The following is a 25,551-nucleotide window of genomic DNA, read 5'->3' on the forward strand; positions in this document are numbered from 1 at the left end:
AACCCCCCCCCCCCCCCTTTACAGGCCTGGGCAGAACTGAGGAGAAAGGAGATTTCACCTGAACACGAGGAAGAACTTCCTGGTTGTGAGAGCCAGGCCCGTAGTCAAGATTTTGATTTGGGGGGGGGGTGCTCATTTTGATGGGGGGGGGTCTGAGTTTGATTCAAGGGGGGGGGGCTGAGGATCTACTCTAGCAAACCTTTTGTATCGTTATCCCAATAGCCCCATGCAGGCCCGTAGCCAGGATTTTGTTTCGGGGGAGGGGGGTGAGTTTGGTTGGGGGGGGGGCTGAGTCTGAGTGAAAGAGGGTCTAGCCTAGCAAACCTTTTGTATCATTACCCCAGTACCCCCATGCATATGGGATATATTGAGTATGATCATAATATGAATAAACATAACAGTTTAAATAATTGTACCAGTAAGACCTTCTCGCGGACCACCATGAGAATTGCGGGGGGGGGGGGGCTGAAGCCCTCAAGCCCCCCCCCCCGCTACATGGCCCCTCTGATGGGCAGAATCAGGGCCGTAGCCAGAAAAAAATTCGAGGGACCCCTACCCCCCCCCCCCCCCCAGGCCTGGTGCTTGCAGTTCTGGAGGGACTCTTAATTTTTTGCACCTCATAGACTTAGCATGGGGATGGAGCCCCCAGTGGCGCAGTGGTTAAACCCCTGTGCCGGCAGGACTGAAGACAGGTCGCAGGTTCGAATCCGGGGAGAGGCGGATGAGCTCCCTCTATCAGCTCCAGCTCCTCATGCGGGGACATGAGAGAAGCCTCCCACAAGGATGATAAAACAGACGGTCAATTGTCTCACACCAGAAGCGACTTGCAGTTTCTGAAGTTGCTCCTAACACGGAAAAGAAAAGACATGGGGATTTGGTTCACCAGTGAAAATTCTTGAATAAACCAGGTTTTTTTTAAACCTGAAAATTTTCGGGGGGGGGGCGGTCGAACCCCTTAACCCCCCCCCCTCCCCAGGTCTGGGCAGAACTGAGGAAAGAGATTCCACCTGGACACGAGAAAGAACTTCCTGATTGTGAGAGCCAGGCCGTAGCCAGGATTTTGATTTGGGGGGGTGGGGGGGTGGGGTGCTGAATTTGATTCAAAGGGGGGGGGGTGAGGATCTACCCTAGCAAACCTTTTGTATCGTCATCCCAATAGCCCCATGCATATGGGATATATTGAGCATGATATGAATAAACGTAACACTTTAAATAATGTACCAGTAAGGCCTTCTCGCGGACCACCCTGAGAATTTAGGGGGGGGGGGGCTGAAGCGCCTCAAGCCCTCCCCCCCCCCCCCCCCGTTACATGCCTGGTGAGAGCTGTTCAGCATTGGAACTCTCTGCCCCGGAGCGTGGTGGAGGCGCCTTCTTTGGAGGCTTTGAAACAGAGGCTGGATGGCCATCTGTCGGGGGTGCTTTTGAATGCGATTTTCTGCTTCTTAGCAGAATGGGGCTGGACTGGATTGGCCGAGGAGGTCTCTTCCAATTCAGTGATCCTATGAAAAGGGCAGCCCATTACAGTCCCCGAGGACTGGTGTTTTTGGCTGTCCTGAGACTCCTAGAGTTGGAAGAGACCCCGTGGGGCCATCCAGTCCAATCCTATCCTGCCAAGAAACAGGAAAATCGCATTCAAAGCACCCTCGACAGATGACCACCCAGCAGGCCCGTAGCCAGGATTTCGATTGGGGGGGGGGGGGAGTTTTTTTCAGGGGGTTTCGGGGGGAGGCTGAGTTTCGGGGGGGGCTGAGTCTGAGTGAAAGAGGGTCTATCCTAGCAAAAACTTTTTGTATCATTACCCCAATACCCCCATGCATAGGGGATATATTGAGTATGGTGATCAGATCATGATATGAATAAACATAACAGTTTAAGTAATGCACCAGTAAGGCCTATTTTGCGAACCACCATGAGAATTTCGGGGGGGGGGGGTGCTGAAGCCCCTCAGCCCCCCCCCCCGCCCGCTACATGCCTGCCACCAGCCTCTGCTTAAAGCCCCCAAAGAAGGGGTCCCCGCCACCTCCTTCTTGTTTGGGGCTCTGGACGACCAGGTTTTCCATCCCCGCGCAGCCATGGAAGGATTTGGGGTAGCTTCTTTCTGCCAAGGCCGAGTCCAAGCCCCACTCTCACGCCACGCTTTCTCCTTTGAGGTTTGCTTTCGAGGTGCTGCTGCCTTCCTAGACGGGAATCCTCCTCGCAGACTTTGGGCCACACGGAGCTCTTTCTGCTTCGAGGCCGAGGCAGAATCGTAGAATCATAGACTCAAAGAGTTGGAAGAGACCTCCTAGGCCATCCAGTCCAACCCCTACCAAGAAGCAGGAATACTGCATTCAAATCACCCCTGACAGATGGCCATCCTGCCTCTGCTTAAAAGCTTCCAAAGAAGGAGCCTCCACCACACTCCGGGGCAGAGAGTTCCACTGCTGAACGGCTCTCACAGTCAGGAAGTTCTTCCTCATGTTCAGATGGAACCCACCGCCCTCTTCGGGTTCCTCTCCTGGCTCATTTGCCGCCCATGCCATTGTGACGCCTGCCTCAAGGAGCCAAGAGTGGCTTCGGAGAGCTGCCAGGCTGGGTCAAATCTGCCATACGATCCAATTTCTAAATCTAGATTATCTGCCTTCCTGGCCACGAACCTTTGCTGTTTCGTCGATTGTGCCGACGTTGGAACTGAATCATGTGTGCCCACACTGCGACATAATCCAGTTCAAAGCAGACGATCTGGTTCTAGAACTGGATCACGCGGCAGTGTAAATGGGGAGTTAAAGTGGTTTCCCTCGGTTTCGGACAAAAAGGAGATGCTGGAAAGCCAGCCCTGGAAGGACCTCCACCCACGGGCGTGGCCCCCTCCCACACCATGTCTACATTCCCCTATATCCCAGGAGTCCATCCCAGATTATCTGCTTTGAACAGGATTATATGAGTCTACACTGCCAGATAATCTGGATTGAGATCCTGGGCAGTGTAGATCCAGCAAGGCTCTGTTTAGAAGAAGAAATACTTTCAGGATGAGAAATCGATAGATCAGTACAGGCCAGTAGCCAGGATTTTGATTTGGGGGGGGGGGGCTGAGTCTGAGTGAAAGAGGGTCTAGCCTAGCAAACCTTTTGTATCGTTACCCCAATACCCCCATGCATATGGGATATATTGAGCATGGTGATCAGATCATGATATGAATAAGCATAACAGTCTAAATAATGCACCAGTAAGGCCTTCTCGCAGACCACCATGAGAATTTGGGGGGGGGGGGGGCTGAAACCCCCCAATCCCCCCCCCCCCCCCCCACATGCCTGATCAGTAGGAAGTTGAGGAAGGAACCTGAGCCCGACTTGCTTGTCGTCTTAAATCCCCTGGGCAGAAAGGCGGGGTATAAATAAAGTAAATAATAATAATAATAATAATAATAATAATAATAATAATACATTACACAGTCCTAGATGCTTGGAAGTGTTCGACTTGGGATTTTTTGATACGAAATACAGCATATAGATCTCATTTGTTGTCACATACTGTGCTTTTGTCTTAGTAAAATAATAATAATAATAATATTAATTAACTAATTAAATTAATTACACAGTCCTAGATGCTTGGAAGTGTTTCGACTTGTGATTTTTGATAGGAAATACAGCATATAGATTTCGTTTGTCTGTGACATACTGTGCTTTTGTCTCAGAATAATAATAATAATAATAATAATAATAATAATAATAATACATTACACAGTCCTAGATGCTTGGGAAGTGTTCGACTTGTGATTTTTGATACGAAATACAGCATACAGATCTCGTTTGCTGTGACATACTGTGCTTTTGTCTCAGTCAAATAATAATAATAATAATATAATAATAGATAATAATAATGGTCTATAATAAGAGCCCTCTTCCAAGCTCCCAGCCCCCTCCCTGGAATGCTCGCTTTCTTTGTCTTCCCCAGAATGAACTTTGCCTTGATGGAGTTCTCCTAAATAAAGTTTGTTGTAACTCTATCTACTTTCTTTGTTCTGAAGTGTGGTATAATGACTCCTGATATAATAATGACTCCTGATATAGGCTGGCTGAGGATGGATCTACACTGGTCCTATATCTCAGGACCAGACCGCAGATTATCTTCTTATCCCAGATGCAGAGGTGGCCCTAGGTAATTTTCAATGGTAAGCAAACAGTATTTTGGCGCCCCCCCCCCCCCAACCAATCATTGATATATATTTTCTGTTCTTCGTGGGAGTTCTGTGTGCTATATTTGGTTCAATTCCATCATTGGTGGAGTTCAGAATGCTCTTTGATTGTAGGTGAAGTATAAATTCCAGTAACTACAACTCGCATATGTCAAGGTTTATTTTCCCAAGAGCACCTCAAGAGTGGCCCCTGGCAAAATCAACTATACTACAAATGCTTACTCTGCGTAATGGGTTGCTGAGGCTTCCCCTGACTGCTAGGGCTGTTGTGAGCCGAGGGGGCACTCCTCAAGTGGTGGTCAAGGGGCATTTACAGAGGCACCTCTGCACCCTGGCAAAAAAAGAAGTGTACTGCGACCGCTTACTTTGAGTAATGGACAAGCCGCCCCTGCCCAGATGCAATATTCCTGCTTCTTGCAAGGGTGGACTGGATGGCCCATGAGGTCTCTCCCAACTCTATGATTCTATTTATCCGGCGGTATAGACTCATACAATCCAGTTCAAAGCAGATAACCTGGGATCAGATCCTGGGTTATAAAGAGACAGTGTAGAAGGGCCCAGACACTTGTTGCTCTCCCCAGCCCCGCTTGTCTTTTTCTGGCACAGGAAGCCTTCCTCAGGAAGCAGGGTGTTGGGGCAATGGTTGCTCTTTCCCCTGCCTTCCTCTTCCGCGGCCACTTCACCCCTGGCGGGCCTTTGTGAAGCTGCAGCCCCGGGCTTTGTGTCCCTTCTGCCGGGGGTCTTAACGGCTGCCAGGAGGCACAATGGGGGTGAAGGGATTACACGCCAGAGCCCCTTAAGCCCCTTCGGCTGCCAAGGAGCCTTCAGTCTGGAAATAAAGCTTGCAGAAGACACCCACAATATCCCTCTCTAAGGCCCCATCTCCACTGGCCATTTAATGCCACCCAAACTCCATTCTATCATGGAAGTGTTGATCCAGAGTTTATTCGATCCATACAGTTTCCTTTGACTTTCCGCTTTTTCTTTCTGATTTTTTCCGATTTTTTTTTTGGGGGGGGGGGGAGGTCATAATTTTGTTTGAAATGGCGTTTGAGTTTAGAGAAAGCAAGGCATATATTGGGGCTCAAAAGGTCCAGCTATAAGCAATTAATCACTTAGGCCCCATCTGCACTGCCATACCAAATCCAGAAGATCTGCTTTGAACTGGATTATATAGCAGTGCAGACTCATATAAGTACATCATCTGGATGTACTTTTAAACAGAGGCTGGATGGCCATCTGTCAGGGCTGATTTGAATGCAATATTCCTGCTTCTTGGCAGGGGGTTGGACTGGATGGCCCATGAGGTCTCTTCCAACTCTTTGATTCTATGATTTGGTATGGCAGTGTACATAGGGCCTTAGAATCACAGAGTTGGGAGAAACCGGATCGTCCAGTCCAACCTCATTGTGGCAGGTAGGAAAAGCACAAAGCACCCCTGACAGATGGCCATCCAGTTTAAAAGAAGTAGCCTCCTCCACACTTTGAGGCAGAGAGTTCCTCATGGACAGGAATATCTTAGAATTATAGAATCATAGAATCAAAGAGTTGGAAGAGACCTCGTGGGCCATCCAGTCCAACCCCCTGCCAAGAAGCAGGAATATTGCATTCAAAGCACCCCTGACAGATGGCCATCCAGCCTCTGTTTAAAAACCTCCAAAGAAGGAGCCTCCACCACACTCTGGGGCAGAGAGTTCCACTGCTGAACGGCTCTCACAGTCAGGAAGTTCTTCCTCATGTTCAGATGGAATTTCCTTTCTTGTAGTTGGAAGCCATTGTTCCGTGTCTAAGTCTCCAGGGAAGCAGAAAGCAAGCTTGCTCCCTCCTCCCTGTGGCTTCCTCTCACATATTTATACATGGCTATCATATCTCCTCTCAGCCTTCTCTTCTTCAGGCTAAACATGCCCAGCTCCTTAAGCCGCTCCTCATAGGGCTTGTTCTCCAGATCTTTGATCATTTTAGTCGCCCTCCTCTGGACACATTCCAGCTTGTCAATATCTCACTTGAATTGTGGTGCCCAGAATTGGACGCAATATTCCAGGTGTGGTCTAACCAAAGCGGAATAGAGGGGTAGCATTACTTCCCTAGATCTAGACACTATGCTCCTCTTGATGCAGGCCAAAATCCCATTGGCTTTTTTAGCAGTCACATCACATTGTTGGCTCATGTTTAACTTGTCGTCCACAAGGACTCCAAGATCTTTTTCACACGTACTGCTCTCGAGCCAGGCATTGTCCCCCATTCTGTATCTCTTCTGAATGTTCAAGTGGAATCTCCTTTCCTGCCCTTTGAACCCATTGCTCCATTGCTTGGAAGGAATTTTGGTTGGATCTACACTGCCAAATAATGCAAAAGACCTATACAATCAGGTTCAAAACAGTTCAAACTGTAGATCCAACCTCTGACATCTTTTGCTCACACTTCTCGTTCTGTTTGCCTTTAGGCAGGAAAGACAACTTGTGCATTCAACAATCATAGTGAGAATGATGTAACTACAGAGGAGCAGTGTGAATACAGTATTTACAGTGGGCCTTGGTATCCACAGGGACTGGTTCCAGGACCCTTGTGGATACCAAAACCTGTGGGCACCCAAGTCTCATGCTATACAATGGCAGAGTAAAATGGTGTCCCTTATATAAAATGGCAAACTTTGCTTTTTGAATTTCATACATATATTAAGCTGTGGATGGCTGAATCCGTGGATGTCGAATCTGCAGTTACAGAGAGCAGATTGTACTCAGGGAAGTTTATGATAAGTAAAATGTGCAAGAACTGTAATAACTAGAGCAGGGGTCCTCAAACCTTTTAAACAGAGGGCCAGGTCACAGTCCCTCAAACTGTTGGAGGGCCAGATTATAATTTGGAAAAAAACATGAATGAATTCCTATGCACACTGCACATACCTTATTTGTAGTGCAAAAACACTTAAAAACAATACCATAATTAAAATGAAGAACAATTTTAACAAATATAAACTTATTAGTGTTTCAATGGGAAGTGTGGGCCTGCTTTCAGCTGATGAGATAGGATTATTGTTGTTGTTGTTGTTGTGTGCTTTCACGTCGTTTCAGACTTAGGCTGACCCTGAGCAAGGGCCGGGTATATGACCTTGGAGGGCTGCATCTGGCCCTCAGGTCTTAGTTTGAGGACCCCTGAACTAGAATCTAGTAAGTGACATCCACAGGAATAAGTTGTGCTATGTACACAGAGGTTTTGGGTTTTGTTTTTTTGGGTTTTTTTTGTCAATACATCAATTAACAGGCAGATTAGCTCACGTGGGACCATCAGATAAGACTCCAAAACATATTGTAGGGCATGCAAATGTGCATTATTTCCATGCATTGTGTGTGCACATCACAACTGGCTGGCAGCCCTGCACAGTGCACAAAACACAAGTTGTGCAATATTGATATTGGGGTTGTGCAATGTAACTCCACCAGCAGATTTTTACACTATGCTGAAATGATGCAGGATTTTGACTAATGTATGCCTATGAGCATTAAGAATCACATAGGAGGCCCATCTCCATCTACATAGGAGGCCCATAGTGTGACTTTCCCATTGCAGCATTGTGCAGTGGTTCCCAACCTGTGGGTCCCCAGATGTTTTGGCCTTCAACTCCCAGAAATCCTAACAGTTGGTAAACTGGCTGGGATTTCTGGGAGTTGTAGGCCAAAACACCTTGGGACCCACAGGTTGAGAAAAGGAAAAGGAGCCAGTTCAGAGCTGCAGTCCCGAAGTTACAAACATCCGACTTACAAACAACTCCTAGTTAAGAAAGGGGTGAGACAACAGGAAGTGAGAGAAATCTTTCCCTGGAAGGGAAATTAACTCATAATAGAGTTAATGTGCCTCATCTGGAGCTTTCTCACCAATCCTTGTTTCTACAAAATTTTTTTTCAAAATCCAATTATTACAAGGACAGAAAGCAAGGTAAAATCTTCTGAACAGAGGCACAGGCAGTAAAACAAATACCACAGGGGTGTTAACCCTTCCCTGTGCTATCCAAAGCATATAAGTGTATGTGTGTGGAGTGTCACTTTAAAAATGTACCTGTTCAGATTTAGAAACAAACTCAACTTATGAGCAAACCTATGGAACCTATGTTGTTCGTAACTTGGGGGCTGCCACACCTAACCAGGATCATAGTACATATGGAGTATCCATTATCCAAAGGTTTTCCATATTTCAAATTTTGGAGCTTCCATATTTGCAGTTTTTACTTCTGTGGATTTGATTAACATGTTCTCTCTAAGCTCTTTAACATGACACTATGGTCAACAGAAATTCCTGTTCTCTCAGATTATAGTGTTTTCAATGGATGTTTTCCCACTTTTTGCAGGCCCCTAGCCCTAGCAAATGTGGAGGGTCCGCTGTAATTGTATTTACATACTAAGATATTAAACAGGATCGTCGTTTTTGTTTTGTGTACATCCCACTACACTGGTCTGAAGGGAATTTTACACACAATATTTAAATGAGTTTGTACACGAGACAAAGTGTACATTCACTGAACTATCAGAAAGCAAAGGGATTACTGTCTCCGGAACCATCCACACTGCCATACACAATCCAGATTATGTGCTTTGAACTGGATTATATGGCAGTATAGACTCATATAATCCAGTTCAAAGCAGATGATCTGGACTATCTGCTTTGATAATCTGGATTATATGTGTGGATCCAGCCTAAAACAGCCATATGGACAATTTTGGATTTTGGAGAACAGTCAGATCCCAGGTTATGAACAAGATAGATTTTATAGGTTTGCACTTATATTGAATTTGTATGTAAGTGGGAATAGGTACATTTTAAAGTACAACTCCAGCCAAATATATATACATATTTGCTTTTAACTGTGGTGCTGGAGGAAAATTCTGAGAGCGCCTTGGACAGTGAGAAGATCCAACCAGTCCATCCTCCAGGAAATAAAGCTTGACTGTTGATTGGAGGGAAGGATGGTAGAGGCCAAGATGAAGTACTTTGGCCATATCATGAGAAGAAAGGAAAGCTTAGAGAAGACTATGATGCTGGGGAAAATGGAAGGAAAAGGGAAGAGGGGGCGACCAAGGGCAAGATGGATGAATGGTATCCTTGAAGTGACTGGATTGACCTTGAAGGAGCTGGGGATGGTGACGGCCAACAGGGAGTTCTGGCGTGGGCTGGTCCAGGAGGTCAAGAAGAAGAGTCGGAAACGCTGAACAAATGAACATTTGCTTTGGATAGCATAAGGAAGGGTTAACACCCATGTGATCATTGGATTTTGAAACGTTTGGCTTGTTGTAGATACAAGAAGTGGTGTTAAAGCTTCTGTGGAGACGCCTTTATCCAAAGATAACTCTTCTTTCAGGCGTAACTTTCCCTTCTAGGATAAGATTTCTCTCACTTCCTGTTGTCTCACCCCTGTGAGTTGCTTGTAAGTTGTAACTTGGGGACTACCTGTATTTTAGGTTTAGGAATTCTAGATAGGAGATGCTCAACAATGTCTTTTGAAAACAAAATAAAACTTACTGATTACTAAAATGAGATGCTCGAGGTATATTGGATGGGATTCAGGCTGCAGTAGAATTAACATTACAATGACTGGATGTGCAACTCACCCACGCGAAGACTGGGGGAGTGAATGTGTCACAGGGAGATCCAGTCAGCAGTCCCCAATTTCTTGCCAGAGATGACTTAGATGAAGGGCTAGAAGGCATGATCATCAAGTTTGCAGACAACACCAAACTGGATAGCCAATACTCCAGAGGACAGGAGCAGAATTCAAAACGATCTTGACAGATTAGAGAGATGGGCCAAAACTAACAAAATGAAGTTCAACAGAGACAAATGCAAGGCACTCCACTTAGGCAGAAAAAATGAAATGCAAAGATACAGAATGGGGGACAATGCCTGGCTCGAGAGCAGTACGTGTGAAGAAGATCTTGGACAACAAATTAAACATGAGCCAACAATGTCATGTGGTCGCAAAAAAGCCAATGGGATTTTGGCCTGCATCAATAGGAGCATAGTGTCTAAATCTAGGGAAGTCATGCTACCCCTCTATTCTGCTTTGGTTAGACCACATCTGGAATACTGTGTCCAATTCTGGGCACCACAATTGAAGAGAGATATTGACAAGCTGGAATGTGTCCAGAGGAGGGCAACTAAAATGATCAAGGGTCTGGAGAACAAGCCTTATGAGGAGTGGCTTAAAGAGCTGGGCATGTTTAGCCTGAAGAAGAGAGGGCTGAGAGGAGATATGATAGCTATGTATAAATATGTGAGTGGAAGTCATAGAGAGGAGGGAGCAACTTGTTTTCTGCTGCCCTGGAGACTAGGATGTGGAACAATGGCTTCAAACTACAAGAAAGGAGATTCCATCTGAACATGAGGAAGAACTTCCTGACTGTGAGAGCCATTCAACAGCGGAACTCTCTGCCCTGGAGTGTGGTGGAGGCTCCTTCTTTGGAAGCTTTTAAACAGAGGCTGGATGGCCATCTGCCAGGGGTGCTTTGAAAGCAATATTCCTGCTTCTTGGCAGGGGGTTGGACTGGATGGCCCATGAGGTCTCTTCCAACTCTTTGATTCTTTGATTCTATGATTCTGTTCTAATTCTATGATTCTATGATTCTATGTGCTGGTTTGTCCTAGGATGGAAGCTGAGAAGCAGATAACACCTGCTCCCTTCTCTACCTGCCACACATCCATTTGTGCCGAGGGGTGCTTGTTGACTTCCCCTCCCAGGGCTCTCAGCCTGGGGTGTCAGCCCTCCTCCCCAGAGGAGCTCTCCTCCCCTGCCCCCCAGGTCTCAGAGCCCTGACTTCTCTCAGTGGCATAAAGCTCATTAGCTCTGACCTATGTGGATGGCAAGTCTGCTCACCTTGCTGGAGCCTTGAGGTGCTCCCGGCTGGGCTGTCTCTCAGATTTAATTGCCTCTTCTCCTGCAACTCTCCTTAGCCCCTCCTTCCGCTGGTTTAGGACAAATGCCTTCCTTTCAGATCTGCTACCAACTGTTCTGTTATCCTGATTTCTGTAAAGATCCATCAGCAAAGCAGATAACTCCTAGATGGAACAGAAAATATAATATTTTTCTGTTGCCTTATTTCCCCCCCCCCCCTTAGAGACACTGTCTAAACATTTGAGAACCCCCCCCCCACACACACACCATCCTCCTAACCCTTCCAGCCCAAAGCTGTAATTGAATGGGCCCGATCTTGTGCCTTCTCCTCCTTGTAGCATTAGCCTTGCAAAGGTCCAAGTGCATCAGTGAAAACTGAGGTTTATAATAGCTTACAAGTCAAGAGCTCTCCCTGATCGTGCCATTACCGCTCAAGCAGGGAGCTTTGAGATGGTTGAACAGAAGCTCTCCGAAGCTCTAGGTGCTCTTACTGCCTATTACAGGGAAAACCAGCTGATCCCTAATCCATCTAAAACACAGACATGTGCTTTTCACCTTAAGAACAAACAAGCGTTCTGAGCTCTGAGGATTACCTGGGAAGGAATTCCACTGGAGCATTGCAGCGCACACAAATACCTGGGAGTCACTCTAGACCAGTGGTTCCCCACCTGGGGTCCCCGTATGTTTTTGGCCTTCAACTCCCAGAAATCCTAACAGCTGGTAAACTGGCTGGGATTTCTGGGAATTGTAGGCCAAAAACAGGGGACCTCAGATTGAGAACCACTGCTCTAGACCGTGCTCTGACCTACAAGAAGCACTGCCTGAATATCAAGCAAAAAGTGGGCACTAGAAACAATATCATACAAAAGCTGACTGGCACAACCTGGGGATCATAACCAGACACAGTGAAGACATCTGCCCTTGTGCTGTGCTACTCTGCTGCTGAGTATGCTTGCCCAGTGTGGAACACATCTCACCACACTAAAACAGTAGATGTGGCTCTTAATGAGACATGCCGCATTATCACGGCAGTGATACACCACTGGAGAAATTACACTGTCTAGCCAGTATTGCACCACCTGACATCCACTGGGAAGTAGCAGCCAATAGTGAAAGGACCAAGGCAGTGACATCTCCAGCTCATTCCCTGTTTCAGTATCAGCCAGCACGTCAACGACTTAAATCAAGAAATAGTTTTCTAAGACCTACAGAGACACTCGCTGGAACACCTCAGCAAGTGAGAGTCCAAAAGTGGCAGGCTCAAACCCAGAACCTCAATTAATGGCTGATACCAAATGAGAGACTCCCCTCTGGGCACACAGAAAACTGGGCGACTTGGAAGGCTCTTAACAGACTGCGCTCTGGCACCACGAGATACAGAGCCAACCTTAAGAAATGGGGCTACAAAGTGGAATCCACGACATGCGAGTGTGGAGAAGAGTCAGTGGCCTTGAAATGCCATTTCATAATAATAATAATAATAATAATAATAATAATAATAATTAAGGTGGGTTAAAACACACAATCAAAACACATAATCATTCAGAAACACTGTAAAATACACATATTAAAACATATAAATGTACAATACATACTAAATTACACAAACAAAATTAGACATAAAACTGAAGTTTAAAATTTGTCATTAAAACTGTCTGGGTAGGCCTGCTGGAAGAGACAGGTCTTCACTTGTGTCTTAAATTCTGAAAGCTGATTTAGCTATTGGAGCTCTACCGGCAGGTCATTCTACAGCCTTGGGGCGGCTGATGAAAATGTCCTCTGGGTGATGGTTGCCAGTTGGGTTCTGGCAGGCTGAAGCAGACACCCCCAAGAGGACCTCAGTGTTCAGGGCGCATTATATGGGAGAAGGCGATCCTGTAAGTAACCTGTGGGATGCTGGTCAGTAACATTCATGTGCATATTACTCTTCAAATCTTCCCCAGCTCGGTGGTCCCCAAGGAGTGAGAGGAACAACTATAAGGTGAGGAAGGACGAAAGGAAGACCTTTCCAAAGTACTGGCTGTAGCAACCAGACGGAGTATTATATTTTGCTAATGTCTGTCCCAGACATTAAAAAAAAACAAAGGCTTGTTCCACACTTTAGGTGTTCTGTTCCCAGAGTTTTATGAACTGATATCCCAGAGAGGCCACAGCATTTCTCCACCCCCTTATGAGTCAAGTTGAGGGAAAATATTTGCAAAAGAAGATTAAATAAACCCATAAAACACTTTTGTTTGGCACACTCTTGGGTATGCATAAATTGAACTGTGTTACAAATCTGAATTGCAAGCAAATGGGTTCGTGTAATCAGAAATGAGTAAAACCATTTTCATTAAGAGGCGTAGCCCTGATGCCATTCATCTGTCGGGGGTGCTTTGAATGCAATATTCCTGCTTCTTGGCAGGGGGTTGGACTGGATGGCCCATGAGGTCTCTTCCAACTCTAGGATTCTATGATTTCACACGCAACACCACAGTGTACAATCTGAACAGGGCTGCTCATAAGTTTTGCCTGGCCCATACCTTAAGCTGAATAAACAATTCTCACAATATGTTCTTGTGGGTTTTTTCGGGCTATAGAGCCATGTTCTAGAGGCATTTCTCCTGACGTTTCGCCTGCATCTATGGCAAGCATCCTCAGAGGTTGTGAGGTCTGTTGGAAGTAGGAAAAATGGGTTTATATATCTGTGGAATGGCTGGGGTGGGGCAAGGAGCTCTTCCCTGCTGCAGTTAGGTGTGAATGTTTAGCTGATCACCTTCATTAGCATTTGAAGGCCTGCCTGAGCCTGGGAAAATCTGTTGCTGGGAGGTGTTAATCTGTGCCTGTTTTTTTCTTCTCTGTTGTTTAGCTGTTATAATTTTAGAGTTTTTTAATACTGGTAGCCAGATTTTGTTCTCACAATTATTGGAGCAGTGCTACTCAAAAACAGTGGCCCATGGATTAGTGCAGTCATAGAATAATAGAATCAAAGAGTTGGAAGAGACCTCATGGGCCATCCAGTCCAACCCCCTGCCAAGAATCAGGAATGTTGCATTCAAATCACCCCTGACAGATGGCCATCCAGCCTCTGTTTAAAGCTTCCAAAGAAGGAGCCTCCACCACACTCCCAGGGGCAGAGAGTTCCACTGCTGAATGGCTCTCACAGTCAGGAAGTTCTTCCTCATGTTCAGTCTGTAAACCAATGAGAGATATGTGGTTTTGCATATATCATAATACATTCCCACTTTGAAAATGAAGCCCCTGTTTCTCTTTTCTTATAAATTATTTGTTTATTTATTTAATATCCTGTATATTCCTGGACAAAACTTTTCTGAATGGCTAGCAGTAAAATAAACGGGTACATTAAAATATAAATCAATACGACAATAAAATCTACAGGCGGTGTAAAAAACCAGCAGCAGTGAATAAAACAAATATCATCAACCAGTATAATCAGAAATACCACAAATCTTAAGCTCTTAAAATGTCAGAAGATCAATAGAACACTAAAAGACTTTAAGGATGTTCTCCCTCAAAGTTTTAAAAGTGAGAGACCAAGGAAGAAAGGTCCATGCCTGTCACCGGAGATGTTCCAGCCAAAGACCCCTCCCCAAAGGCCACCAGTCTGGCTAGGTTTGGCCAGGTTTCCTCAAGTCCTGTAATCTTGAAAACTCACAAAGGCCTCCTGAGATTTGGGGAATGTGTGCATCTAAAGGCATTTAAATGCAATTCTGTACCTCTGAATATGAAGAGAAGAGGTAGCCAATGCTGTTGACCAAATCTGCCCCTTGAGCCCTTGGGAAGTGAGCATAAAGAAAGATGGTTAAACATTTCCTCCCCCCGCCCAATCAGAAATGAGCTGGGAATCCACTCCTGGATTTAAAAGAAACTGGTACAGTATTTTTTTTAAAAAAAAAATCCAGCCAGGTGCAACTAATGGTGCCATTACAGTATTGATTTCTGAAATGGTCATCAGCATCCAATTTGAAATATACAAATATGCAAACATTAGAACAATATTAAATATAAACGGTATTAAAACAATTCCCAGTGAAATATCAATTAGAACATCAAAAGTTTAAAACCACAGTACCCCCTGACTACATCTTTAAAACCTTCTTCTTTAAAAGCCTGCCTGAATAAAAAGGTTTTAACCTGCTGCCTGAAGGACATTCTGGCTTCCCTGGGAAGAAGGAAGTTCTGCTTCCAGTGCATTTGATGATTTTTCTGCAGGTGCAGTCTCATAGACTTAGCATGGGGATTTGGTTAACCAGTTCATGAGTAAACCCGTTTTTTTTACCTGAATTTTTTTGGGGAGGGGGGGGCGGTTTGAACCCCTAGCTCCCCCCCCCCTCCCCGGCCACAGGCCTGTCATCAACATCCGGATCTCTAATTGGCTCTAGGATTTTCTGCACAGCGAAATTGCTTTCTCAATAATGGTTTGTAAATATGTACATTAAATGGTCAATGTAGATGAGGCTTGAGACATCCTTTTCAGCTAGAAAAGGTATGTTCTGGGAATCTGGAGGAAATGAGGGTTAGAAAAACAGGGAGCTCCACTTTGCCCAACTCTAATCTAGAAAATCTTCCTGGAAGAAATGGGGATTTTTTAAGGAGAAGTTGGGAAGAAGGAATCTAACAACACCTTTAAATTGAACTAGTTTATTTTAGTATGAGCTTTGCTGGATATTAGTCCACTTCTTCAGATTTTATGCTGAGACAGATGAAAGGTCTCAATATGAAGAAGCTATACTACTAGGGGTGGCCCTGTATTATTTCCATTCCAAGCACTTGCTGTTGGATGAAGTAATATTTTTTCCTTGTTCCAAGGATTCTAGATCATCCATCACCAAGAAAGGCCAACCCGGGGAGAAACCAAGCTTCTGGTAAGCTATTGAACTTAAAGTATTCCAAAGTATGGATTTTGAACTGTTTCAATGGAAGACAGCAGGGGAAGGGGCAGGAGGCAGAGGCTGAGTATCTCTTGTGCAAAATGCTTAGAGCCAGAAATATTCTGGATTTTTTTTTTAAATTTGAGAATATTTGCTTAGAATCATAGAATCATAGAATCATAGAATCAAAGAGTTGGAAGAGACCTCATGGGCCATCCAGTCCAACCCCCTGCCAAGAAGCAGGAATATTGCATTCAAATCACCCCTGACAAATGGCCATCCAGCCTCTGCTTAAAAGCTTCCAATGAAGGAGCCTCCACCACACTCCGGGGCAGAGAGTTCCACTGCTGAACGGCTCTTAATGTATAATGAACGGCTCTTAATGTATAATGCTTAATGTATAATGAAATATTTTAAATGGGATCCAACTCTAACTACACATTTTATTTATGTTTCATTTATACAAACAAAGTGAAGGTAATTTTGTACACTTTTGGAATTATTTTGTGTAAGACACAAAGTTGGAGTCACACTGACCTACCAGAAAGCAAAGCCGTCACTATCTCAGCCACCCATGTAGACAATTTTGGAGTATTTTGAATTTTAATAATAATAATAATAATAATAATAATAATTTATTCTTCACCTCTCCCTGCAGCTTGAGGCAAGATAAAACATCATTAAAACAAGATATAAACACCATTAAAAGAAACACAACAAGATACAGAGAGTTGAAAAACACGCTGAAATCCACTGATGAAATTCAGATTAGAATTTTGAAAGGAAACTTCAGCCTGTATTTCCACCAGTGCAGATATTAATTCCCTTTCATGGCTTTGAGAAGTATATATGCATCTGCTTTTACACATTGTTAAAAGCTAAAATACACCACAAATTCCATCAGCACTGCTATATAATCCAGTTTCTGATCCCAGAGTATCTACTTCGATTATGGTGTCACAGCCCCTTTCTACACTGCCATTTAAAACCCATATTATCTGTTTTGAACTGGATTATATGCCAGTGTAGACTCATAAAATCCAGATAATTTTCTTTGATAATATGGATTATATGGCACTATAGAAGCGGCTTTAGATTCTGACTGGATCTACACTGTCATATATTCCAGTATTTGATCCCAGATTATCTGTTTTGAACTGGATTATATGAGTCTACAATGCCATATGCAGATAATCTGGGACCAGAAACTGGATTATGTGGCAGTGTAGATCAAGCCTAAGAGTAGTCAACTGTTTCTGAAGCTATGCATTACCAACAGTTAAATTGGAGAAAATACAGACATTTCTGCAGTTCTGTGCTATTTCAACCACAACAAAATCATCTGTCCTTGAAGTACTGGGGCCCAAGCTAAATTGGAGGGAGAGGAAGACGGTTTCATGGCACTTCCTATAGAGACATGTCCTTGTATTTCCAAATGCCATTTATGTTAGGACTAGCCATCCCCTGCCACACATTGCTGTGGCCCAGTCTGGTGATCTGGAAAATAAATTAATGGTTTCTAATATATGTAATTCCTTTATGCTTATGGATAAACAGTATTTCTTGTTGTTTCTATGTGTTGATGTGGAGATTGTTTGGTTTGTTTACTTTGAAACATGCAAAATACAATTGTCCTTCTTGGGGCCCCTTTCAAATCTATGATATTATATCTGTGTGTGTGTGAATCATATATATATATATATATATATATATATATATATATAGCTGGATGGCTCTTTGGCAGGAGGGCTTTGATTACGTTTTCTTGCCCTGGTGAAGGGAGTTGGATTGGATGGCCTTAAGTATTTTCTGTTGGTCATGGGGGTTCTGTGCAGGAAGTTTGGCCCGATTCTATTGTTGGTGGGGTTCAGAATGCTCTGTGATTGTAGGTGAACTATAAATCCCAGCAACTACAACTCCCAAATGTCAAAATTCTATTTCCCCCAAACTCCACCAGTGTTCATATTTGGGCATATTGAGTCTTCGTGAGTTTGGTCCAGATCCATCATTGTTGAGTCCAAAGTGCTCTCTGGATGGAGGTGACCTACAACTCCCAAACTCAAGATTAATGGCCCACCAAACCCTTCTAGTATATTCTATTGGTCATGGGAGTCCTGTGTTCAACGATGGTTCAATTCCATCATTGGTGGAGTTCAGAATGCTCTTTGATTGTAGGTTAACTATAAATCCCAGCAACTACAACTCCCAAATGACAAAATCAGTTTTTTTGAGTGAAGGTTGTTAGGTGTCTTGTGTCCAAATTTGGTGTCAATTTGTCCAGTGGTTTTTGAGTTCTGTTAATCCCTCAAACGAACATTACATTTTTATTTATATAGATGGGGAAGGAAGAGCCTTGTTGCAGGTGAGCAGATTTTGGTCACCTGACCCTGAAAGCTCTGACTAGGTTTATATTATCTGTACATTGGGCATGGGAGATTGGCACTGCTTGGCCTATTGTATGCTTTAATACCAACTGATGACAAAAACAAAAGTGACAATGTCTGGAGCATTGGAGGGAAGTGTGTTCTGGAGTGGGGATGAGGCAGGGAAGTCATTGCCTGACGGCCCCATATATACACTGCAGATAGTTAAATGCAGATGTGCTGTATACCAGCACATTTAGCAATTTCTAACTCTTTCCAGTTCCTTTGACAAAAGGCAATGAGCTCCCTTAAGTTCCCCAACTGCTATTTTTCTCCAGTAATTTTCTGTGATAAGTTACTTTGAGAGAAGGATAACAGAGAGGCTCCCGAAGAGGAATTGTTAATCTGAAATTTATAAAGGACCATCTCTAATGAATAATAGTTGAGTCCAATCCATCTTGCTGCCTCGTTCTGCGGAGTAACATTTGTAAAGGAAGGTGATCTCAATTAGTCCCTCTGTCAGTCTCCCTTTTCAGGAAGAAGACCACAGACGTTTCCTGGCAAAGTAGCTAAACAAGAGATGGGCCTTTTCTGTGGAGGGGGTGCTGGTACTTTGTCCAGTCTTGTTAATATTCATCACCAGAGAGTCCTCTTACATGTGATAGTTTGCAGCTTCATTTAATGAACACTTTCTAAAACCCCTGATAAGATTCCTTAGAGCCCAGACTCTTTGTTCATTCCTGTCCTCCTCCTATCAATCTGAAGGTAAGGAGTTCAGACACAAGGTAAGGAGTTCAGTCCACCCTGCAGGGGACTCAGGGCGGATTACAATGTTAATTACTTACTTAGGCAATCTCTCGTTGGCCGAGTAGGATAGTCTTCCAGGATCAGAATTCTTGTGTCTGTAGGTGGCTGTGGAGCCCTATTCTTGCTCTGCATCTTCTTCCGCAGTGAGGGCATTGGTTTCCAGGTGGAAGGCAGTCCCGGTCAGGGTTGGCTTGATGCGCCTTCCTCTTGGCACGTTTCTCTCTTTCACCCTCTTCAAATTCTGCAGCACTGCTGGTCACACCTGGAGCGCTCAAGGCCAGGGCTTCCCACTTCTCAGTGTCTATGCCAGAGTTTTTAAGGTTGGCTTTGAGCACATCTTTAAATCTCTTTTCCTGCCCACCATCATTCCTTTTTCCGTTCTTGAGTTCAGAATGGAGCAACTGCTTTGGGAGATGGTGGTCAGGCATCCGGACAACGTGGCCGGTCCAGCGGAGTTGATGGTGGAGGACCATCACTTCAATGCTGGTGGTCTTTGCTTCTTCCAGCACGCTGATGTTTGTCCGCCTGTCTTCCCAAGAGATTTGCAGGATTTTCCGGAGGCAGCGCTGATGGAAACGTTCCAGGAGTTGCATGTGACATCTGTAGACAGTCCACATTTCACAGGCATATAGCAGGGTTGGGAGGACAATTGCTTTATAAACAAGCACTTTGGTATCCCTGCTGATGTCCTCAAACACTCTCTGCTTCATTCGGAAAAATGCTACGCTTGCAGAGCTCAGGCGGTGTTGTATTTCGGTGTCGATGTTGACTTTGGTGGAGAGGTGGCTGCTAAGGTAGCAGAAATGGTCAACATTTTCTAATGTTACACCATTATGCTGTATCTCTGGCATTGGTGAGGGGATGGCTGGTGACTGCTGGAACAGCACTTTGGTTTTCTCGGTGTTCAATGACAGGCCGAGCTTCTCGTATGCTTCTGCGAAGGTGTTTAGAGTGGCTTGTAGATCTTCTGAATGCGCACAGACAACATTGTCATCAGCATACTGGAGTTCTATAACAGATTTTGTTGTAACCTTGGTTTTGGCTTTCAGTCTTGTGAGGTTGAATAGCTTGCCATCTGTCCAATAGATGATTTCCACTCTGGTGGGAAGCTTCCCATCAACAAGGTGAAGTATCATAGTGATGGAGATGGAGAATAAAGTTGGGGCAATAACACATCCCTGTTTGACACCTGATTCCACCTTAAATGGGTCACTTTGGGAGCCATTGCTGTCCAAAACTGTTGCCATCCTGTCATCATGGAGGAGCCGCAGGATGTTCACAAATTTGTTTGGGCACCCAATTGTGGGGGGGATGGTCCACAGAGTGGTGCGATTCACTGTGTCGAATGCCTTTACAAGGTCAATGAATGCCATATACAGAGGTTGATTTTGTTCCCTGTATTTTTCTTGGAGCTGTTGTGCAGTGAAGATCATGTCCATGGTTCCTCTGGAGGGCGGAAGCCGTTCTGGGATTCTGGGAGGGTGTCTTCTGAGAGGGGCAGAAGGTGGTTTGCAACAATTCTTGCGAGGATTTTCCCAGCGGAAGTTAGGAGGGAGGTACTTCAATAGTTTCTGCAGTGTGTTGTTTCCCCTTTTTTTGAAGAGAGTGATGATGGTGGCATATAAAATCCAAATTATCTGTTTTGAACTAAATTATATGGCAGAGTAGACTCATATAATCCAATTCAAGGCAGATGAAGTGGATTATCTGATTTCATGGAGCCCCCGGTGGCGCAGTGGGTTAAACCCCTGTGCCGGCAGGACTGAAGATTGACAGATCGCAGGTTTGAATCCGGGGAGAGGCAGATGAACTCCCTCTATCAACTCCAGCTCCTCATGCTGCGACATGAGAGAAGCCTCCCACAAGGATGATAAAAACATCAAATCATCCGGGCGTCCCCTGGGCAACGTCCTTGCAGATGGCCAATTCTTTCACACCAGAAGCAACTTGCAGTTTCTCCCCTGACACGACAAAAAAACAACAACAAACTGATTTCATAATCTAGATTATATGGCAGTGTAGATCCAGCCTAAGGCTCCCTCTACACTGGTATATATTCCAGATTATCAAGTGGATTAATCTGGATTTTATATGGCAGTGAAGATGGGGCTTAAGTCTCGCTGACTTCAGCAGGAGATTAAAATTGTCTATCGAAGTCAAGGCCCATTTAGTCCACATTTAGTCCACAGTGGCCAAAGCAGTGCCCATGGGACACTCGAAAGCAAGATTTGGGTGGGCAACAATGTCTCTCCATTTCAGTAACTATGCTCTCCTCTTTCCTTGATCCCAGAACATCAAAATAGTTGCTGTTTTAGCGCTTGTTTGCTCTTTTTCACAGTTTCTTTCTTTCTTTTCCCTGTGTCTTTCTCTTCCTCAATCAATAGAGTGAACATCGGGTACTATCCTTGAGGGGTCTCGAAAGAAAAGAAGAAAACAACAGAAAACATGTAATGTATAGCTTCCCTTCCCTATAGGGAATTCCCTTAACTGACAAAGACATGCCTGTACAGGAGTAGAGAAGAAATTGCTCTTTTTTGTTGCCGCAAGAACAGTCTTTGCACAAATGTTTCAGATATAATCATGGAGAGCAAATACATCTTCTCACTGAGTACTCTGTTAAATTATATTCTCTTCCAATGCATATTATAATTAAGAGAAAATAACTCAAGAGTTCTTAAATGTTTGCTCTGCATGCAAAAGACTGAACAAATAATTTGTAAAGATATAGAAGTGGTAATTAAATTGAAGTTATCATAACTAAGGCCATGGTTTTTTGGGCATATCATGATGCAACAGGACTCATTAGAAAATATAAAGATGCTTGCTCAAATGGAAGGCAGTAGGAAAAGAGAAAGCCCACATTACAGATGGATAGACAAAATCAAGGAAATCAAGATTTGGGCAGGGTAGTTGATCGGGGATTGGGGGGGGGGCTCTCTCATAGGGATTGAGTGGCACACCTAATTGAAGCCCCTTCTACACTGGCCTGGAATTCTGGGAGTTGAAGGCCAAAACAGCGGAAGGCTGTGCAGCTCTGCCTTAGGCCATTATTTTAAAACTTTCTATATAATCATAGAATCATAGAATCAAAGAGTTGGAAGAGACCTCATGGGCCATCCAGTCCAACCCCCTGCCAAGAAGCAGGAATATTGCATTCAAATCACCCCTGACAAATGGCCATCCAGCCTCTGCTTAAAAGCTTCCAAAGAAGGAGCCTCCACCACACTCCGGGGCAGAGAGTTCCACTGCTGAACGGCTCTCACAGTCAGGAAATTCTTCCTAATGTTCAGATGGAATCTCCTCTCTTGTAGTTTGAAGCCATTGTTCCGCATCCTAGTCTCCAAGGAAGCAGAAAACAAGCTTGCTCCCTCCTCCCTGTGGCTTCCTCTCACATATTTATACATGGCTATCATATCTCCTCTCAGCCTTCTCTTCTTCAGGCTAAACATGCCCAGTTCCCTAATCCGCTCCTCATAGGGCTTGTTCTCCAGACCCTTGATCATTTTAGTCACCCTCCTCTGGACACATTCCAGCTTGTCAATATCTCTCTTGAATTGCGGTGCCCAGAATTGGACACAATATTCCAGATGTGGTCTAACCAAAGCAGAATAGAGGGGTAGCATTACTTCCTTAGATCTAGACACTATGCTCCTATTGATGCAGGCCAAAATCCCATTGGCTTTTTTTGCCGCCACATCACATTGTTGGCTCATGTTTAACTTGTTGTCCACGAGGACTCCAAGATCTTTTTCACACGTACTGCTCTCGAGCCAGGCATTGTCCCCCATTCTGTATCTTTGCATTTCATTTTTTCTGCCAAAGTGGAGTATCTTGCATTTGTCACTGTTGAACTTCATTTTGTTAGTTTTGGCCCATCTCTCTAATCTGTCAAGATCGTTTTGAATTCTGCTCCTGTCCTCTGGGGTATTGGCTATCCCTCCCAATTTGGTGTCGTCTGCAAACTTGATGATCATGCCTTCTAGCCCTTCATCTAAGTCATTAATAAAGATGTTGAACAGGACCGGGCCCAGGACGGAACCCTGCGGCACTCCACTTGTCACTTCTTTCCAAGATGAAGAGGAAGCATTAGTGAGCACTCTCTGTGTTCGTCCACTTAACCAATTACAGATCCACCTCACCGTAGTTTTGCCTAGCCCACATTGGACTAGTTTCCTTGCCAGAAGGTTGTGGGGGACCTTGTCGAAGGCCTTACTGAAATCCAGGTACGCTACATCCACGGCATTCCCCGCATCTACCCAGCTTGTAGCTCTATCGAAGAAAGAGATCAGATTAGTCTGGCATGACTTGTTTTTGATAAATCCATGTTGACTATTAGCGATGACTGCATTTGTTTCTAAGTGTTTGCAGACCGCTTCCTTAACAATCTTTTCCAGAATCTTGCCCGGTATCGACGTGAGGCTGACCGGACGGTAGTTGTTTGACAGGACAGCAATCAACAATTGCTGATAAGAACAAAACAGTTGTGTGTTTGTTAATGCTGTGGTAAAGACTGCAATTTCCCTCCCAAGCCTGATTTTTCTTGAACAACAAACAGGTGATCTAGTTGAATCCAAGTCCCCTTTGATTTGCCCATTCCTCAACTAATGATCTAGCAGCAAATCCATCTCATTTTGCAGTCCAGTGCATGGCTCCAGCTGGTGGCAATGCCTTTGATCCACCACATATTTTGCAGTGATTCAATTAGCAAGCCAATCAAGCCAAGTGATAGTTCGAGATTATTTACTGGCAGCGAGGCACAAACAAATTGGCCCAGTCCGCTAGAGGTTCAGGAGCCAAGTGCAGAAATGTAGCCACATTCATTTTGTCTGCTCTGCAGCAAGAGCAGCAACTGTGATCAAAATCTTTGCTCAAAGTGCAAGAGATGTGTGGCTGTTGTGGCTTTTGCGCAGGTGCAAGAAAGGTCGTGAGAACAGAGTAAAGGAATGGCCATAGTTCTCCTTTCCCCGGCCAAAGCTGTTGGCTGTAATCATGTTCAGCTCTCTGAAATATTGGGGATGATATCATGATCTATATGATCTGGCTAATTGCTGAAAATTGGCAATTTCTTTTATCTGTGAATGGGGAAAAGATAGAGAAACATAACATTATTGAAAGGAGAGAGATAAATGACATTCCAAAATCTGTCCAGCTAGCATTGTGTGGCTGACAGGCTGGCAGACTTTAATGAAGGCAGGGTTTCCCCAAATTCATCAGAACCATGCAGGAAAAGAAGGACCACTTCACAACTTTGTGACAGGAGAACAACTCTGCACATTCCTGCACAGGAGCTACTAGGTTGGCAATTAAAGCACACCCAGAAGAAAATGCAACCAGCCCACATGGGGCAGAACATATTAACAATATTGTCAAATTGTTGTGTGGTGAAGTGTAAATTTTTGACTTGCAGTTATGTATAATTATAGATAGATGTTTTAAAGGGTAAGTATTTAAAGTTGCATAACTAAGTGGGATGGTGGCCAGCTCATCTCTTGTTGAGCTGGGTTACCATAGAAACAGGGGTGGAGCCAACTGCCACGTGGCAGGGCAGCCATTTTAAAACAGTTAGTCTGTAGTCAGCGAACTACAGGAGAGGCTGGTTCTAGTGTGTGTTGAGAACCAATAAGTTTGTGAACTGTAGGAGTGGCTGATTATATAGCAGTGAGAATCAGGAAGGTTTTGGCTTTTAGCTTGAGTAGTTTAAGTAAGTCGAGTTGTGTATGAAAGTTAGTGTATGTAAATTCCTAATATCTATCAATTTTATTATCCAATCGTCCTCATTTGGAATCTCTTCTTGTCTCCATACTTTGGCGTAGCACATTCTCGCTGCCGTTAGTGCCAAATATAGTATTTTGTCTTTATCTTTATCTAGATTTCTGTCATACATCCCTAGCAGAAATAATTCCAGTTTCATTGGTATCTGTATCTTCAGCATATTTTGAATTTCCTCATGAATTATTCTCCAGAATTTTCTTGCCTTGTCACACGTCCACCACGTGTGGAAAAATGATCCTTCATTACTCTTACATTTCCAGCATGTCGTACTTGTGTTATTGTAGATTTTCCCTAGTTTTTTGGGGGTCAAATACCACCTCTGTGATATTTTGACCCAGTTTTCTCTAAGATCTATTGCATAAGTAAACTTATGCAATAGATCTTAGAGATCTATTTCCTCCATATTTCCTCCATATTTCCTTCCATTCTTCTTTTCTGAAGGTTCTTCGTATATTTTCATTCCATCTTCTCATATAGTTTTTCTCCTCTTTTGATTCCAAATGCCATTCTAACAGTTTTTTTGTATGTCTTGGTTATTAACTTTCTATCTGTTTCCATTATGGTATCCCAAAATTCATTCCCTTGTGCAAAACCTATTTTTTTATCCAATTTAAATTTCTCTTTAATTTGCCAGTATTGTAGCCATGATATTTTTTATCAATCTAAATTAGTTCTTGCTGTTCC

The sequence above is a fragment of the Anolis sagrei genome, chromosome 1 (assembly GCF_037176765.1).
Source record: "Anolis sagrei isolate rAnoSag1 chromosome 1, rAnoSag1.mat, whole genome shotgun sequence".
In the NCBI taxonomy this organism is placed as follows: Eukaryota; Metazoa; Chordata; class Lepidosauria; order Squamata; family Dactyloidae; genus Anolis; species Anolis sagrei.